The following is a 10,188-nucleotide window of genomic DNA, read 5'->3' as shown; positions in this document are numbered from 1 at the left end:
GAATTTTGCGTGATAAATTTTGATTAGTTTTAACTGAATTTATTCCAGTTAAAGTCACCACACACGTGTATGGTGCTACTATGGTGGTACACATGTATATGGTTTGTCCAGAGTAACATATAGATATGGTATTAGCAAATAGGGTCAGCCTACCGTTAAATAATAGATTTGCTATGTTATCTTTGTATAAAATAAAAAGTAGGGAACACAAAGCAAAGCTCTGGGGAGTGGGCTACTCTATGCACAACGCATACCGATGGTACATTCGCTATTTCCAGGCCATACCACAAACAGTTCTATCATATTAAATCAAAATCAGAGTCTCCCCACGAAATTGAGCAAAGAATCTGGAAAAATACAGTTTTTTCAGATGACTTACATAATCAACTACTTTGGCGAGATCATATTTCAGTGATTAATGACTTACTCTCATATAAATAAGTTATATCAGGTGATACATGGCATCTTTTGTGCTGGTATTATTCCAGAAATCCAATAGGAAAGGGGTTATTAAAAACTTTTAGCAACAAGTTTTCAATATTTTTGGAAAACTCGATACTAATTTGATAGGCCGACAATTTGCCGGACTATTAACACTTTCCTTTGTATTTATGGTAATCACGATAGAAGATTTTATCTCGTCGGGATAGACCCCTTCAGAGAAATAAGACCTTACTAGTATAGATAGACTATAATGTTAATGACATTAAAAGGCAAGAATTTTTGGAGTAATTTGATCTAATCTTGAAAAGGATTTCTTTTTGATGTTGTAACTGACATAAAATAAGAACTATTGAGAGAGATTTTGCCGTATAATTTTAAATGTTTAGTGATTTATTCACGTAAACTAACATAGAACTCATTGAGGGTATTACTAGCTTCTGCCTCTTGAAGTTTGTTTGATTTAGAACGACGACTAGCAATAATAAAGATAATCTAATCGTTTGGAGTTTCGCGAGTTAATTATTTATTTAAAAAAAATTACTTGATTTTAATATACCTTTATATTCTTTTACATGTAAAATAAAGTTTGAATAGCTAGTAAGCTTATTGTGTAAATTTAAAAAATGTCCAAAATTCAATTACTTTATACACCCAAGCAGCTTGTACATGATGTAAAAGAAAAACTGGGAACTACTGACTTTATTCGATGTTTTCCAATGCTGAAGAATGGGGTCACTTCAGACTCAGATTTTAATGTAAGGGTGCAAAATAAAAACAACTTAAAGCTGCTAAAAGACCCAACCATGTGACCGCAAAGTAGATGCTGTGATAAATGGCTAAAAATTAAAAATAATGTAACGCATGCCCGCCGATGTCTAGTGAGGCCAAATATGTACCGATAGGTTCTGATAAGGATGCTATAGCTGCAAGTAAAGCCTTGTTTTCACGGTGATAGTTTTCGCTACAGTTGCTATCATGATAGTGTCTGTCACATGAACTTTCAGGAACTGTCGCCATGTAAATAAGCCGCTAGTAGCTATCATGCTATTGCGATAGTACTTTCGTACTCTCTCGCTTGCCTAGATAGTTCGGCATAACTTTCATGATATTTTGTTGTTTTTTAAAAATTTTAACGTGGAACGTGATTTTTGCAATATACTTACATATAATATATTAATTACTGAGCAACAGGCAATTTGATATACTTAATTTTTTGGAAGAATATGAAAGGTTACCATGTTTATGGAAAAAAAGCTCTCCCGATTTTAAAAACAGAGAGAAGAGGAATCATGCGGAAGAAATTCTGCTGCCCTTATCAGGACTTTCTACATTGAAAGAACTAAGGCAGAAAATTAGGAGCATAAGATGTACATATAATCAAGAAGTAGCTAAAATAAAGAAGTCTATGGGAACTGGCACGGGAGCCTGTAATGTGTACAAACCAAAAATTGTATGGTTTTCCGTAGCTGCATGATAGTTTTTTAAGACATAATTTGGAAGAAAACGAGTTAGAATCAAATTTAAAAATTTGTTTCCATTATTTTTATACAAATAGCGAGACCAAAAAAAAGATGATGAATTTTAAAGTCTTTTCTTTATTCTATCATTCTATACTGCCAATCAACTGCCCCTGCCCCTATAAAATAGTTAGCAAGGTCTTCTCTTTTCTGCCGAGCTTCAGGCAAATAGTTACGCTGCAATGTTGCATTTAAATCAACTATACCATTTGACTTGGCACTGCACCAATTGCCAGGAATTATTCGTCCTGTTTCATGATCCTCAATATCTGCTGTAACTGTTGTATCATTTCTCACTTTTCTTATCCAGTTGTGCAAAACACATGCAGCTTTTATTAATTTTACTACTGTGTGAGGAGCAAGTGATATTGGCGATCTGAATACACGAAAACGGGCTGAAATGATTCTAAATGCATTTTCTACTATACGTCTCGCTCTACAGTGTCTATAATTAAATACTTTCTGGACAAACAGTTAATCGATTTCGTCTGGGATAGGGTTTCATTAAATATGGCTTGAGTGGAAATGCTTCATCTCCTAAGATAACAGATCCGTAAGGTTGGTTTAATAAATTTTCCTCAATAGCATTTTGAAGAGACGACTTGGCAAATATTCCACCATCTGAACTGCTGCCATAACTACCAATATCAATATAGGTAAAATTATAGGCATGATCCACCATTGCCAGCAGTAGAATGCTAAATGTTCCTTTGTAGTTAAAATATTGAGAACCGGAATTCGGAGGGCACTGAACCAATACATGCTTTCCGTCGATTGCTTCAATACAATTAGGAAAATTCCAGCGAGTTTCAAATCCATTTATCACTTTATTCCATTCATTTTTACTTTGAGGAACCTAAAAAATAATAACACGTTTATTGAAACAACTCTAAATTATTAAAATATTATTTTATCTTTGTTTTTATTGCAGATGTTTTCAAAAGAAAATGATAAAAATGCAGAGTCTGCAACATCATATGAAAAATCGACGCAAGAACCTAAGGAGCTTCAAGAAACCCCTTCTAGAAGTTCGATGAGAACGACACAGGCAAGTTTTAAACGAGCTCACATCAGATGAATTGGCGCAAGAGCCTACGGAAAATGAAGAAACCTCTTCTGTCAGTTCAGAAAAAAGAATAAAGATAAATCGCAAAAGGTCCGACCGTAAAGGAATGAAGAATGATGATGAATCTTTAAATGAGGCGTAAAGTTTTGAAAGAAGTGTCATCCCAAAAACTGTCTGTTCCTTCCAATGAATTTGATGTATTTGGAAAACATGTTTCTTCTCAACTACAGCTTCTTCCATATCCAGAAATTAATAACCACTACTCGACTACGTCATTTCCAAGAACAAAATTTAAATAACACTGCATCTGACAATGAAACAAATGTCACCTTTATTAGCGAAACAGATCAACACAATACAGAACCGTCAACTTCTTTAAAGGAAAAGATATATTATAGCTTGCAGAACGTTCAGAAACCAGAGCCACGCCTCGTAAATTATTTTTGGAATTGAGCGGGAGATGATAATGATGATTTGGGCTGTTAATAATAATATAGATACTTAGTTAAATTTTCTTAGAATATTCTGTTGCTTTCATTAAATGTCTTAACTTTTTTATATTTTGTATAATTAAAGACATTCAAAATTATTGTGCGGTATACCTAGTATTACATACCCTAACATAATCTTTCAATACTTCCTATATGGCGTCAAAGACATCTGGTAGAAACTGGCTTATCGTACACTTTGGCACTCGGTAAAGAAACTGCAAAGATCCCAGTGAGTCGCCAGTAGCAAGATATCGACAAGCTATTTGAAGTTTTAGCTTTGCTAGTAGAGGCATTCGCATAACAGTATTATTCTTTTGTATCTTACTACTAACCTAAAAAAAAAACGTTTTTTAAAACTAGATTTTACAATTATTATTAACCAGTTCAAAATTCACTTACCTTTTTTTGCTAATGTATTAAACATTTTATCATTCATGCGTAAAAAATTAAAAAAGCTTTTGGGATCTTCTTCAGCAAATTCTTTTAAAAGTGTTGCAGAAGCACCAAGTATACTTCTCCTGCCTATCCATTTTCTCACCCATATCTTTTTAGATTTTTTCTTTTTTCTGCGTTTTATTTTAATTATTTCAACAACAACAGCAGCACCGCAGCAATTAACTCTGTGTCGGCCATCTTGTTATTGGTTAATATCGTGATATTTTTGTGTACGTGTAGACACCTCATCATTTCATGATAGGACTATCGAGACTATCATAAGAGCACTTTAACGAGAGTACTATCTTCTCGTGAAAACGAGGCTTAAGTCCCATGTGTGGGAAAATGTAAAATTTTAATCAAACGATAACGCCTCCAATAATGGAGCTGTCCCGAACATCTGATACAAAAAGTAGTCACTGCTTGTTGGCTAGACTGAGAAATCCTTCCATTTTAAAATTTCTCAGGCTCTTCCTTTCCGTCCATGAAAATGCTTAAAGTACATGTTTTGAAGGCCACACAAACACATTTGGTGATATATAAATCTGAATAAATATTTGAATTTTCCATTGTCTACTATAAGTATTATGATCTTTATATTGTATGAATTTACATAATACCTGATGCTGATATACATGGTGTCTAAATTTGGACACTTTTATAAGTTATGTCGGTTGCTATAGAAGATAGAGTCATGTGGTTTTCGCATTACTGTGCAACTTTTTTATGACACGGAATATACCGTTGTCAAAAATTTCTCACATCTGTCAATGTTTGGTATCTACAGAGTGATTTTTGAAAATTTAAAACTTTGAAAAATTTATTATTTAACATATTAAAAAAATTAAAAATGGTGTTGATAGGGATTTTTCCGTAGAATACGATTATATTCCCTATTTTATTGTAATGATTTAATAGTTTGAGATAAAAAATTATCTCATGTTTTTTTTAAATGAAAACTACTTTTGAACTCGTAAATTGGTAGCCCCATGGAAAAAATCCAAAATAAAAAGATCGGGAGATCTTGCTGGCCACTTTACAAGACCATTTGTTCCTATGCATTTTTGCGGAAACGAATCCTTTAGAAATGGAAGAATAATATTAACATTATGCCCTGATGCACCTTGTTGATTGTTGATAATATACAATGTCTATGAAAGATCTGATGAAAAATAGGCTTCATCGCTCTATATTACAAATCAGCTAAATTTAATGTTCAAATGTCTCTGGGCAATATACCAATTACAGAAAAATAGCATTAAATATAATTACAAACTAGCGACGTTTAAGAGCTTTTTTTAAAAAGGCTAATGGGTAGGTATGAATCTGATTGTACAGAACTCTCTCTAGTGTTTTTGAAGGGTGTACAGTTGGCAATAAACTATCATTATATGATTATTTATTTACGCGTGGTCTATGATTGAGAACATCAAAAGTCTCGCTAAGGTCTAGCAATAGTATATGAAACGTGTTTCATTTTTCTCTCTCTAAGCTATTAGAATGAAAAGAAATACTACAAAGTTGTAATAAACAATATAAACCAGATAATTTGTAAATGCTATTGAATTGCAAAGCTTCAAAGTAGCCATTTATTAATTTGCTCATAACCACTTCATTCAATATAATATGCATTTTTTTGTTAATGTTATTATTATGAAAATGTAAATACGTTAATTATTCTGCTAGTTTTTGTACAATTTTATTAGTATTCTGTAGTTAAAGTTGATTTGTAGGGTTTCTTTAGGGTTCTACTTACGTTTGGTTTATTATTTTCATCTATAGTGTTTAGTTTTTAGGTAGTTCATCTTGTGTGAGAGCCCCATTTTGGCCCCAATTTAGGTTATTTAGGTTATATTATTGTAAATCCCTGTAGTTCTAATTTTCTAGAATTTGTATACTTGCTTGCTTTGACTGTCAGTATTCTCGTAAAATTATTGGTCTCTTTGGGCAAAAACAATGAAGATAATTCTAAATATTTCGAAACTGTTCCATCGGGTTTTAAAAAGGACGCGCTTCGTGACAAATCATTCAGTTTTAATTGTTTAGTCAGTTTTTACCTTGGAAACAATTAAACGACAGTCAAAGCGAGTTAGGTTAGTGTTTTTGACGTTGACAATAAAAGTGTGTTCCCGAATTTCGTTACATTATGTTGTTTTTAAATACAAAAACACGATTTATTAGAATTATCAAAAATTTCAAAACAAGCTAATTATAACTTAATAAACACAATAATTTTTCGTACACAACACCGTCGCTTCTAAATTTTCCCCCGATACATTAAACAAAAGATTTATTACAAATTAACGTAACAGTTACGGCCTTCCACCTATAAATATGCATAAGTCAAGTCATATCTAAAATTAAAAATGTTATTGGTGTTCCCCAGGAGTATCGCAGAAGCACCTTATTTATAGCCAAACGGCATAACGAAGTTCAATAAATCTATGAAAGTATTAACTTACTAAGCAGTTCACGTAAATGCTTGAGCGTTATCAACATCCGTTCCACCGATGTCAACGGCTAAAAAGACATCAAATATTACAACTAATATTAAAAGGAACACAGGTATAACACTTGACGCCTTGAGAAAAAAACCTCTTTATGATTATTTCAGCTACACTTTTTGAATTTTAAATATTATTTTATGTTGTAATATAATGAATTAGGTATGTTAGAAGACTGATTAGCATCAGGAGATGCAGCTAAAAATAATATACAGAGAATATTTGGTTAATTACCGATATTAATAAAAAAAACAATGTGTACCCAAATGCTCTTTTGAAAAGTCAATAAAAAAAATTTATACAATTATCCAATCCATATCAAATTAATTTTCAAAATATCTATTTAATCTATTTATTTATTTATCAATAGACAGTTAGATATAAAAATACATTAACGATTAAGTCATTAATCTTATAAGATGCCTTAAAAACTATCATAAAAAAGTGTAATAGAAAATTCAGAACTTAAACCTAGATAACAAACTAAATATAAATTTTTATAATCAATGGTGAACAAAATATGAAAATATGATCAAATAAAGCAGTTCCTTACATTTTACACTAAACCTATTGTATGACATAAAGATATCAACCTGACTAGATATCTCAATAAAACTTGTTTGCACTACAGAATCCATAATTGGTACGACGAAAGAGCACTTTAAATTGATTGGAATTTCTAGTATGCTGACTTGGAACATTGAAATTAAGAAGGTTCAGAAGCTGAGAATAAACCTACCCATTGTGGCAAGTTTATGTAAGGAAAACCCCTGACTGCAATGTGGTCCAGATTCTAGTGTTTAAAGGCCAAAAATTTTACATCCTTCAAGATAATTTATATGTGAAAGATCTTTAGTGAACCTAAAGGCCAGCAGCCTGATAAACTTATGCTAGACAGTCTCTAACAAATCAGTATGACGCATATTCTAACATAAGAAAAATATAAATGTTTAAAAACCACAGGCAAAAAATCTTTAGTATGATGTGAAATCAGACCAAGTTAATAATAAGTGATTTTAAAGAAATATTCGATTACATTCAGATCTATAACTTTTTCTCTCCTATTAATATTAATCATATCGATACTAACGGCAAAATCAAGAAAATTCGTACTACGAGTAAAAGATGTTACTGAGCACTTTGATACATTCAAATTCAGACCATTATGTGAAGACTACTTATCCAACTGAAGGGCAAGATAGTCTTGCTTAGATAAAATTGTTTTAAAAAGTTTAATATCATATGCATATGAAAAATGATTGAAATGAATTATATAGCTGATGTCATTAGTAAAGAGCAAAAACAACAAGGGAGTGGAGTAACCAACTGTGGGAATCCAACTGTGGGAGCCTTGTTGTACCCCAGAAGTGACCACAATCTCAAACGATAAAGATCCATCGACTGTCATATTATATTGCAACCTCTCAGACAAAAAGCTGTAAATCATGATGCAAGGAGAGACCCTCTAATACCCATTAACTCCAATTTACCAATTAAAAGTTTGTTGGCCTTACTTATCATTGGTATATAAACTGTCTACCTGCCAACCATTTTCCATTAAAGTAATTAACAACTGTATTTATTGTGTGATTGTTAAGATTGGTGACAGCTGATTTACCTACACAAAAACCATATTGATTGTCACTAAGAGATTTAAGACAGGTCTCAGCTAACTGTGCTTATCAACAACCCTAGCCATAGTTGATTGAATACTTACGCCCCTATAATGCTCGATGTTATCCTTTGGCTAATGTTATGAATTGGCTAAATGTAGCTTGTTTTCCAAAACGTTGGAAAATGTTGGCAGGAGAGAGTGCAAGCACCATTCTTGAGCATGAAGGCTGGAATGCCATTCGGGTCAGAGAATATTGAGTTGTTTAAGTGAGTAAATATATCTCCTAGGGTTTATGGGATAGCGTTCATATCCAAAATTTCTGGAATGGAATATGTAGTCTGGCATTGGTAAATCATTATCAGTGTACACCGTGTTCAGCAAGGAGATGACAACCACAAGTTTTCTAAGTTCATGATTATAGCGGGTAGGAAAATTGTTATGTTTATACTCAATAAGAAAATGAGTAAAATTTTCACTCTACAGTGACAAATTATCAATTGTAAGAGTAAAAAGATGAACCCTAAATTTAGTGTTTTAACTCAAATTAGATAAGATCAAAAGAGTGCTTACCACTCTTGTTTTACTTATTGCAGTAAGCTTAAAGTAAAGTATTGATTAATATTTACTTAATGATGAGTGATCTTACTCAGCTATTTAACAGCGAAAATTTTTTACTCATAGTGGAGTAATTTAATGGAGTAACTTTCTATTATCTAACTAAAATTGAAAAACTTCAAAAAACATTTATTTACAAATCAAAGAAAAGAAATATCTTGTTAAATAAACTTAAAAAACTCGATGGAGGAAACTCAAACTGTGCTTGAGAATGATAACAGAATACTTGTGTGATCGCTTGTACCTGGCTTTATAGATTCGTCCGTTAGGGTTGAAGTCTATTCACCTGTCCAAGGTGTTTTTGATGCTATTTCTGCAAAAAGAAAAAACGCTCTGTTAATAGGTTTAAGTTCTAAGGAAACGTTTTCCATCTTCGAACTATTTATACGAGAGTATTTATAATTTTTGGTTATGCTGCACTAGTTGTATACTAGTATGCTGTATGTACGTTTTCCATGTAGTTGTCTTGTGGTTCAAGTCTTTCAGTTATATTTTGTGTTGGGATATACATATCCCGTGGATGGTTGACTGAAGATAGATCAAGAGGTGGGTAATTCTTGTCAGCTTTGCAGACTGCCTGGTAAAGGGATATTTGTTTACAAAAGAAGAATTTCCAAAATTGCTAGATCTGTTTTGTATGGAGTGCTTTGATATTCAACATATCTCGTCCTTCTTCTTTTCTGTTTATTCTTTACAAGAATTGGGATAGTATATTTCGTGAGCTGTGATCTAGTGAGTATATAGAAATTTTCCAGGTCTGTTTGAGTCAATTTGATTATATCAAACGAGTATTGGGATTGCAGATTGATGGCTTTAAAGAGGTTATTAGGTAACTAAGCAAATCGACAAAAATGTAGGAGTAGGCAAATCAGCAGTTCAGTTAACTTTGCATTAAAAAAAGATGTATATCTTATAAATTTAGGCTTTGCCAAGGAATTAAAGCAAGAAATTTCAAACAGCGTCGAAATTGTGTGCAAGTGTCAAGAAGTACACGCGGTTGTCAAAAAAATATGGTAAAAGTAAATAAATGGTAAAAGAAAAAAAATAATATGAAAAAGTGGATTAGAACCGACAGTTGTGTGTTTTGGCCAGCAGGATCTCCGGATTTAACTGCTCCGGACTTTTTCATGTTGTGGTCAAATTTAGCAGTGTTGCACCAAATATGTTGCGTAATATTTTAAGTTCTATCGTTAAAAGATCATACATATGTTTCATACGTGTTTTTTTGAATATTCATTAAATATAACTAGAATAATAATCATTTTAAAAAATCATTATGAATTAATAGGTAATGTTTTACGGATGCAGTAATAGCTACATACGTCAAAGCATTTGCTACTTTGTAACAAACAAATGTGACTTGTAATACGTCGTTAAATTTATAATAAAAACTGAAATCAAATACAGGGTGCCATATAAGAAAAATGATGATGACTTCAGGATGAAACGTTTGGTATAAAATCTAATAATACCATCATGTAGTACCTTAAAAGTGCCAATG

At 32.2% G+C, this 10,188-nt stretch overlaps 1 long non-coding RNA gene across 1 annotated transcript; it reads left to right on the top strand.

Moving 5' to 3' along the window:
- Nucleotides 1-2,172: 2,172 nt before the first annotated feature.
- Nucleotides 2,173-3,616, top strand: LOC126745848 (uncharacterized). The gene is made up of 2 exons (XR_007663735.1): nucleotides 2,173-2,617; nucleotides 2,678-3,616. It is a non-coding gene; the product is annotated as an uncharacterized LOC126745848 (long non-coding RNA).
- Nucleotides 3,617-10,188: the final 6,572 nt, after the last annotated feature.

This window comes from Anthonomus grandis, chromosome 16 (genome assembly GCF_022605725.1).
Source record: "Anthonomus grandis grandis chromosome 16, icAntGran1.3, whole genome shotgun sequence".
NCBI classification, from domain to species: Eukaryota; Metazoa; Arthropoda; class Insecta; order Coleoptera; family Curculionidae; genus Anthonomus; species Anthonomus grandis.
The sequence above is the reverse complement of the archived record's forward strand: the minus strand, read 5'-3'. Positions and strand labels throughout refer to the sequence as shown.